Source organism: Phycodurus eques, chromosome 3, assembly GCF_024500275.1.
Source record: "Phycodurus eques isolate BA_2022a chromosome 3, UOR_Pequ_1.1, whole genome shotgun sequence".
NCBI classification, from domain to species: domain Eukaryota; kingdom Metazoa; phylum Chordata; class Actinopteri; order Syngnathiformes; family Syngnathidae; genus Phycodurus; species Phycodurus eques.
Genome location: NC_084527.1, coordinates 32,253,439 through 32,263,510, shown reverse-complemented (window position 1 = coordinate 32,263,510; position 10,072 = coordinate 32,253,439).

The following is a 10,072-nucleotide window of genomic DNA, read 5'->3' as shown; positions in this document are numbered from 1 at the left end:
GCTATGTAAATTATAAAGATCTGTGGGACCAGAGTGTAAGTGAGGGGATACCCAAGAAATTTGCATAGTTATGTTATTTGTCGCAATGAGTGAGTGGGCCCACACCCAGTCCCAGGGTGTGTGTGTCTGCAGACAATTGACACCGTTTCGCATGCACAATAACTATCAGAAGTGTCCTTCACCGCGGGGGCTGAGGATCCCAACCACCCAATCGAGAGGCAGGGTCGGGCCCAGGAGTCCACCCGAAAGTGGCCCGGTGGACGGAACACCTCCCACACCGAGGGATCCATGGTGGTCCACCTGCCCCAGCGAGGCGCCCCAAAGACTGGCTGCACAGAACCAACGCCACCCGCCCAGCCAATGAACCCTCACTCTCCCACACCGCCCCACATGCCCTGTCACCACAGCACCCCCACCCCCCCATCCCGAGGAGACCGAGACGCCCGCCACCAACCTGCTAGGCCCACAATGTAGCCAGTCCCTGCCCAGCCCGAAAGTGAGATGGTGTCCCCTGATTGGTGGAAAGGAGGGGGGATAAGGGCACCTGACAAGGGAACGATAAGGGGGGCCGCCCGGACAGCATTCAAAGGGCATGGGAAGGGAGCCCCCACATCAAGCAGCCATCCAGCCATAGGGGCTCGGGCCCCAGGAGCACCGCCATGAGCCTAGTCAGAACCCACCTCCCCCGAGGTGACTATGACTGCCAGGTCCCCGACTGGCAGTCATTGGCCCTACCCCGTGTATAAGTGGCCCCTGAGTGGTGTGGTATATTAAAATCTGGAGTGGCCCGCGAGAATGGGGGTGAGGGGGTGGGGGTACAGAGCTGCCAGGCACTCCAAAACCCGCTGCCCTCCAGAGATAGGTGTATGTAGTGCATTAAAATAAAGGGGATTAGTGTGTGTAATGCATTAAAATCTTGGGGGGCAGGCAGGGCGGAGGGGCAGGATGTGTAGACTGGGAAACAGCACTGACTTACTGAAACCCGGTCCGACACCCGCACTCTCCCGACTCCACACCAGCCCCACCAAGAAACCCTGTGTGATCTCCACACACACTCCAGCCAGCACCCCCAGACCAGGCAGGGACAAAACCCCACAGCAGGCCCCGCTGTCCGCAGGGGAGCCCCCCGCCCACTCCCGCGAGAAGAGGAGGAGGCGACTGCAGCCGGACGCAAGGACCGGAGAGAAGAGGAGGTACAGGCCCGAGGAGTGACAGGGGCGCCCCACCCCCCCTTCACCAGCAGCCAGAACGGGGGACCAAGCCGCACGCCAGCTGGCACCACCACAGCACCTGTGGAACATGGGCAATAGTCCCGCCCCCACAGACACCGGGACAGCAAGCACAGAGTAGTTCGCAAATCCATGCATGTGTCCTTTCCTCATGCAAATCAGTCTAATGTGTGAGAACGAGAAAAAGTAAATACGAAAAAAATAATAAATAAAAATAAAACAACAAACTCAACAACAAAAAATACAGAAAGCAACAGTTTACTTTTACATTTACAATATAGTAATGTTATTGTCAGATGGCAGTCTACCCAGGCAGAGGAATCAAATATCGAGATTCAGCATGTTGAAGAAGGGTGACCAGCTATCTGTGTAATTATGTTCCGCAGATACCTTTTCTAACGCAGTATACTCTATAATGAGATTTAACCAGTGATTAATATTAATATTTTTTTCAGTTTAGTAAAATTGTTTTCTTAGCGGCAGCTAACGCAACAAGTATTGAAAGTGAATATTTGGGAGGTTGATTATGCTTAAGTCACCAAGTATGCATAATTTCGGATAAAGTGGAATCCTGCAGTTAGAAATAGACGAGAGTTTCTGCCTAACCGAAGTACAAAAGCATTGAATTGGTGTGCATTCCCATATAGCATGAAAATAGGTGTCTGAGGTATCTTCCTTGTTGTTGTGTCATGAACACTGAGCTTAACTGAGGCAAGCAAGGCCTGCAGTTCTTTAGAAGTTGTCCTGGTTCCTTTGTGGCCTCCTGGATGAGTCATTGCTGTTCTCTTGGGGTAATCTTTGTAGGCCGGCCTTCCTGTGAAGGTTCATCGCTGTTCCATGTTTTCTCCATGCGAGGATAATGCCTCTCTCTATGGTTTGTTGGAATCCTAAAGCTTTATAAATGGCTTTTGTAACCCTTTCCAGACTGATAGGTGTCTGTTACTTTATATCTCGACTTTCCTGGATCGTGTTTTTTTTTTTTTTTTTTACAGCTTTTTTAGATCTTTTGTCTGATTTATCGGGACAGATTCTATTTAAGTTATTTCTTGATTGAACAGGTCTGGAGGTAATTGGCTTAGGCGTGGTCAGTGAAAATTAACCAAAAATTGTGATTAGCCATAATGAATTCATGAATTGACAACGGGGGTACGTTTTCACACAGGGTCAGGTAACCGATTTTTTTTTTTTTTTTTTTTTTTTTTTTTTAAGCATGCCCACTTGATATCCATTGCAGCCTGGTCATCCTGGAAGGGGTATTCTCCCCATCCGCGGTCCCTTCTCAAGGTTTCTTTTTACCCCAAATGGGGTTTTGAGTTTTTCCTTGCCCAATTGGGGAGTTTAGGGGATCTCATCAATCATTGACAATTGTGGGCCTGTGAAGCCCTTTGAGACTATTTTGTGATCAAGGGCCATATAAATAAACGTGACTTGACAAGGGAAGGAAGACAGCCCTGGCTACCATTCACTAACTATTGAACCCCACCTCCAGACCTGGCTCCAGAGGTGACCCGCATCTGGGTGAGGGACTACAGCATCCATATATTGTCATCGTCATAAAGGATTTTTGAGCGTACTTTGCCTGGTCCCTCACCTAGGACCTGTTTGCCCTGGGTTGACCCTACCAGGCACATAAAGCCCACAACAACTTAGCTCCTAGGATAATTGGTCATTAGTCGGAAAATGGTGGAGTGCCCTCTACGGGTCGAAGAAGAGATCCTACCCCAAGTGGAGGAGTTCAAGTATTTTGGGGTCTTGTTCACAACTGAGGAAAGAATGGAGGGGTAGATCGACAGGCAGATCAGTGCAGCCTCTGCAATTATGCGGCCACTGTATTGGTCTGTCATGGTGAAGAAGGAGCTGAGCCAAAAAGGTGAAACTCTCAATTTACCAGTCAATCTACGTTCCTCCCCTCACCTATAGTAATGAGCTTTCCTCTGCAAGGTGTCCGGGAAACTCGGTCATCTGGGAGGGGCTCAGAATTGAGTCGCTGCTCCTCCACATCAAGAGGAGCCAAATGAAGTGGCTCGGGCACATCCCTCTGGGAGGAGGACACGGTGAAGAGACTACTATCTCCCGGCTAGCCTGGGAACACCTCGGGATTGTTTTTTTCCATACCGGCCAAGTGACAATGCTCCAATCATGCATGGATTGCTCTCTCCATGCAAGATTTTAATTGCGCCACACTTAAAGGAAATGAATGAAAGAAGCCACTTTGACTGGCAGTGAATAAAGTCAGCTGTACTTAGCCCACAAAGACAGACCCCTTTTTTAAACACGCCCGGCTGCACTTGTCTACGAGATTACAAACACCCGAGCTAACCCACCTCCTCGCAGAGTTACTCCAAGCGCAGTGCTGGACTTGCCCTTGTCACGAAAATTGAGCCCTATATCTCCACAATTGAGTATTACACAGTCTATCCTTGCATGTTTTCAGCAGTTATCTTCAAACATGTATAATCCATCCATCCATTTTCTGAGCCGCTTCTCCTCACTAGGGTCGCGGGCGTGCTGGAGCCTATCCCAGCTGTCATCGGGCAGGAGGCGGGGTACACCCTGAACTGGTTGCCAGCCAATCGCAGGGCACATAGAAACAAACAACCATTCGCACTCACAGTCATGCCTACGGGCAATTTAGAGTCTCCAATTAATGCATGTTTTTGGGATGTGGGAGGAAACCGGAGTGCCCGGAGAAAACCCATGCAGGCACGGGGAGAACATGCAAACTCCACACAGGCGGGGTCGGGGATTGAACCCGGGTCCTCAGAACTGTGAGGCTGACGCTCTAACCAGTCGGCCACCGTGCCGCCCATGTATAATATCTAGAAATAAAACTGAATTTCCTTTATAGGGTCGTTAATTGACCCTTGACAGCAGATTACGCTTGGTCTGCCAGTATCCATCAGCTGCCAGGATCCCACAGGAAAAAAGGCCTCAGATGTCCTTATTTTTAGATCTCGAACCTCTCAACATCTTAGCTCAACAACTTAGCTTGGAGAAGCATTGCGAAACGCAAACCCCTCCACCACAGTAAGGCAACTGTTCAAGGAGCGGCAACATCCATCCATCCATTTTCTGAGCCGCTTCTCCTCACTAGGGTCGCGGGCGTGTTGGAGCCTATGCCAGCTGTCATCGGGCAGGAGGCGGGGTACACCCTGAACTAGTTGCCAGCCAATCGCAGGCCACATAGAAACAAACAACCATTCACACTCACAGTCATGCCTACGGGCAATTTAGAGTCTCCAATTAATGCATGTTTTTGGGATGTGGGAGGAAACCGGAGTGCCTGGAGAAAACCCACAAAGGCACGGGGAGAACATGCAAACTCCACACAGGATTGAACCCTGCTCCTCAGAACTGTGAGGCTGACGCTCTAACCAGTTGTCCACCGTGCTGCCGAGCGGCAACATAATTTTGTTAAATTTAAAACAATTCCTAAGTCTGGATCTGCATCACAAATTAATGGTTTCTCTTGTAATTTAAGATCTCTCTCTCTCTACTTGTTTACGGAGATATGAAAGTTTTTGTGTATGTTAGTAAGGGTGAATGTGAGGGTAAATGGTGGGTTGTGTCAGACCTGCCTCTCACATTGTCAATTGGACGTGGCTCCAGTTCCCCGGTGGCCTAACACATGATAAATATACAAAATGGAAAAATATTTTTTGTGTAATCTTAGTAAGTAACTAGCTAAACAATTTTCAAATATAATGTAACAACTTGATGATGGGGGCAACAGAAACAGAAAATCACAGCAAGATTAAAAGATAGGTGAGTCACACTGGATTGAGAGTTGCTGATAGGCGTGAGCAAGACAAGGCAAGTTAAAGTAATAAGTGTAAATGCTTCCAAAGCTGAAGACAAGGTCAAAGCAAGTGTATGTGTAGTGAATTGGGTGGGAATGTGCTGAAGCCATTATATATTTCCTCCTCCGCAAGCCTGCTTGTGCAGTGACCTGACATCATAGCAAATTGAGGGGAAAACTGTGTCATGAGATGTAAATGCACACTAAAAATGGTGAAGACTTCAGAGAGCGAGGCGCTGACCCATTGTGTCCACTTGGATCTGACATGACAGCAATCGTAGGAAGGATTAGAGAGATAGAGATGCCAGTGGAAAAGGGGTGGAGGTCGTAGCAACATGGAAGCCTGTGTAAAAGTGATTTATGATTACAGAGGACAAATGAGATGTCATGACAAGAAACATATGACTGTCAAATGTACTTCTGCTGCTCTCTTTGCAAAAACAGGAACTGAGTGTTTGTTAGGTCCACATTTAAATATACTAATATATATGTATACTAATACTATATATATGTATACATGTATACTAATACTACTAATACTACTACTGTATATTAGTATACTACGTATACTAATATACAGTAGTCTGCAGTCAAACTACATTTTTCCAAAGGGGCCATGTGAGATACTGGAAGCATTGTCGAGGGCCAAGCTAACATTGCCAACCTCAATTGTGTTCCATATTGTTTTAATGTATTCATGCAAAGCATTAGATTAGATTATTTTAATAAGATGCTACCTCGGTAGATTTGTTATATGTTATAATTAGGATATTAAATGTTAAAAAAATATAATCAGTCATGTTTAAATTACATCTACAGTGGGCACATACTAACATTATGTAACTACGAATCAACATGAACAAAAAACATGTTGACTGTGCATAATAATTTCATAATTTTTAAAGTGTGCTGACATTTTAAGCACCAATCACTAACTCATTTTAGCCATTCCTAGTCATCCAGTTGTTGACAAAGTGGTGAACCTTGCCCCATCCTTGCTTGTTAACAACTGAACCTTTCGGGGGTGCTCTTTTCATACCCAATCATGACACTCAACATTTTCCAATGAACCTGTTCACCTGTGGAATGTTCCAAACAGGGATTTTTTGAGCAGTCCTCAACTTTCCCAGTCTTTTGTTGCCCCTGTCCCAGTGTTTTTGGAACGTGTTGCAGGCATCATATTCAAAATGAGAGAATATTTCATAATTCATCAGTTTGATCATTAAATAGCTTGTGTTTGTACTCTAGTCAATTAAATATATTTGGAAAATACACAATCCTGTGTCATCTTTAAAAAGGCAGAATCGTGACACAACCCTTTCAACAGTGTGCCTTCATTCCACATACAGCCATATGAGCTCACAGTGCTACCAAACGTAATACATTTCATATTTTAAAAAAAAATTAAGTTAATGTAATATTTAATGTAATGTAATAGTTAATGTAATATTATCCATCCATCCATCCATATTATCCATCCATCCATCCATTCATCCATGCATTTTCTGAACCGCTTATCCACGACGGATGTGCTGGAGCCTATCCCAGGTATCTTCGGGCGAGAGGCGGGGTAAAACAACCATTCGCACTCACATTCACACCTACAGGCAATTTAGAGTTTTCAATTAACCTACCATGCATATTTTTGGAATGTGGGAGGAAACCTGAGTACCCGGAGAAAACCCATGCAGGCACGGGGGGAACATGCAAACTCCACACAGGCGAGGTCAAATTTGAACCCGGGTCCTCAGAAATGTGAGGCAGATATGCTAACCAGTTTCCACTGTGCCATCCTGTAATATCATTATTATTTTTTTAAGTTAATATAATAAAACATAAGCCTAGATTGAAGATACATTTCTTCATCAAGCCTTCTCCAACTGCGTGTCATGGGACTACTTTTTCCAGTTCGCCCATCCGTGCGTTGTCGTAGCTGTAGGAATAGTTCTCGTACTAGGAATAGTAAAAGTAATACGCTGGGGTATCTGTGGAGCAGCGAAGTGTCTGGCCGGCCACCAACAAGGCGTTTGTTCCTTTTTTTTTTTTTCTTTTTATTGTTCTTTGACATATACCTCCTCTCTCCTCTTACTCCTCGACCACCTTACTTCTTACTCTTACTCTGCCTTTATCTCTTTTATTATCGGTTTCCATGTTAAAACTTGGCGGCCGACTGGTTAGAGCGTCAGCCTCACAGTTCTGAGGACCCGGGTTCAAATTAATCGCCGCCTCCTGCCCGATGATAGCTGGGATAGGCTCCAGCACGCCCGCGACCCTAGTGAGGAGAAGTGGCTCTGAAAATGGATGGATGGATGAATTATGAATGCCAAAAACGGGTACAGGAACAGATGGAAGATGGCCACCTGGCAGTATTTTGAGGACGTGGGTGCCAGGCCATCGGTAGAACCACCAATCTTGGTGGTATCTTTTCAAGAGGTTCAATCAGCAAGCATGGTGAGATATGTTTATCGGATTACAGTATACAGTAGCTACGTTCAGGTATTTCCGGGACCCAAATACAATTTGGAAACATGTAGACATCACTCCAGATTTGGCCACATGGCAATACATTCAGGTACATCTCAATAAATTACATTATGTTAGAAACGTAAATTAATTTAAGTAAACTATACATTATATAGATTCATTAAACACTTGGGAAAAATACTTTCTACATTAAAAATCATTTTCCTTGTTTCTTACATAATATTCTAGTTCCCAGAAATTATATATTTGGGGGTTTTGTTTGCTGTAAACTATAATCATGAAAATTGGACACACTGTATTTAAAAACAAATCATGAAATATTTCACTTAGTGTGTGTAGTTCATCTCTAAAATATGAGTTTCATTTTTAAATTGAACTACCTAAATTAATCTTTTAACACTATTCTAATTTATTGAGATGAACCTGTATTTGGAATTGGTACTGTTACCAAATCTATGTTTTACCATGACTCTGTATTTGGATTCAGCATACTATCATTCCCTATTTACGATTAGTTAATAGTTATAACCCATTGATTGTTAATGTGTCACTTCACAACTACGGTAGCCACACCATCTCCGGCACCAAGTACATTGTCTTCTTCAGCACCAAGTAGGCCAGAAGGATCTAGGGCCACAAGCCCTTACACCCATAAGACGCAGAAAATCAGATATGGAGTGAGTCATCTCAGCCTCAGGAAAAGAACAAAAACGTCATGAGGATGAACAAATTAATGAATACTTTTGATACTGTATATACCATAGTTTTATTTAGCTTTTATATTGTTATTATTTGTATCTTTTATAGCACCGTTGAGTACCGTAATTTCAATCCTCTGTATGCAAAGGAACAGAAACGACATGAGGAAAAGATGGATACATTTTTGCAGCTTTTTGAAAAAATCTTTGACAAAATGTAAATATTTTACATTAGTCTTGTCTGTAAAATTGATGCAGCCCTATGGGGGGCACAAGCCAGTGCAAACTGTAGGCCGCTCCCAAACCCGGATAAATGCAGAGGGTTGCATCAGGAAGGGCATCCGGCTTAAAACTTTGCCAAACAAATATGAGCGTTCATCCAAAGAATTCTATACCGGATCGGTCGTGGCCCGGGTTAACAAGATCCGCCGCCGGGGCCATCAACCTGCAGGGCAGCGGTGGAAATTCAGCTGCTATGGGTCGAAGTCGAAGAAGAAGAAGAGGTGGAAAGCGGGTTCTTCGGCAGAAAGAGAAGAGGAAAGCACAGAGCCTAGAACTGAATGTGGGGACTTTGAATGTTGGGACTATGACAGGAAAATCTCGGGAGTTGGTTGACATGATGATGAGAAGAAAGGTTGATATATTGTGTGTCCAGGAAGCCAGGTGGAAAGGCAGTAAGGCTAGAAGTTTAGGGGCAGGGTTTAAATTATTTTACCATGGTGTAGATGGGAAGAGAAATGGAGTCGGGGTTATTTTAAAAGAAGAGTTGGCTCAGAATGTCTCGGAGGTGAAAAGAGTATCAGATCGAATGATGAGGCTGAAACTTGAAATTGAGGGTGTTATGTATAATGTGATTAGTGGGTAGGATGTGACCTCGAGGTGAAAGAGAAATTCTGGCAGGAGCTAGACGAAGTAGTTCTGAACATCCCAGACAGAGAGAGAGTCGTGATTGGTGCAGATTGTAATGGACAAGTTGGTGAAGGAAATAGGGGTGATGAAGAAGTGATGGGTAAGTACGGCATCCAGGAAAGAAACTCGGAGGGACAGATGGTGGTAGACTTTGCAACAAGGATGCAAATGGCTTTCGTGAACACTTTTTTTCCCAGAAGAGGCACGAACATAGGGTGACCTACAAGAGTGGAGGAAGAAGCACGCAGGTGGATTACATCTTGTGCAGACAATGTAATGTGAAGGAGGTTACCGACTGTAAGGTAGTGGTAGGGGAGAGTGTGGTTAGACAGCATAGGATGGTGGTGTGTAAGATGACTCTGGTGGTTGGGAGGAAGATTAGGAAGACAAAGGCAGAGCAGAGAACCATGTGGTGGAAGCTGAGACAAGGACAAGTGTTGTGCAGCTTTTCGGGAAGAGGTGAGAGGCTCTCGGTGGACAGGAGGAGCTTCCAGAAGACTGGACTACTGCAGCCAAGGTGATCAGAGAGGCAGGCAGGAGAGTACTTGGTGTTTTCGGATAGACCAAGATGGCGCCTACCAGTGTGGTCGCCTCGGTAATGCGCTCTCTAGTATTGTCTTTGTTTTTGTGTTTTTCGTCCGTCTTTGGAGACCTTACACGACTCACTTACACAAGGGGAGACCTGCTAACCATCAAGGAGGCTACTCCGGACTTTCTGTCACCAACTTTCGAAAATCTGCTCAGTTCTTTCCCCGAGTTACTCACCGGAGCGGCGTCCGCGGTTTTCGGCGCATGGAGGCGGAAGCGGCGCCACAGAGGAAAACGAGCCGGCATTCAGGTGAAACTCCGCAAGAGAGGACACAGATTGGCGTTCCCGTCGATCCACCTCGCGAATGTACGCTCCCTACCCAACAAAATGGACAAGCTTCATCTTCTGTTAAAGACCAGTAAAG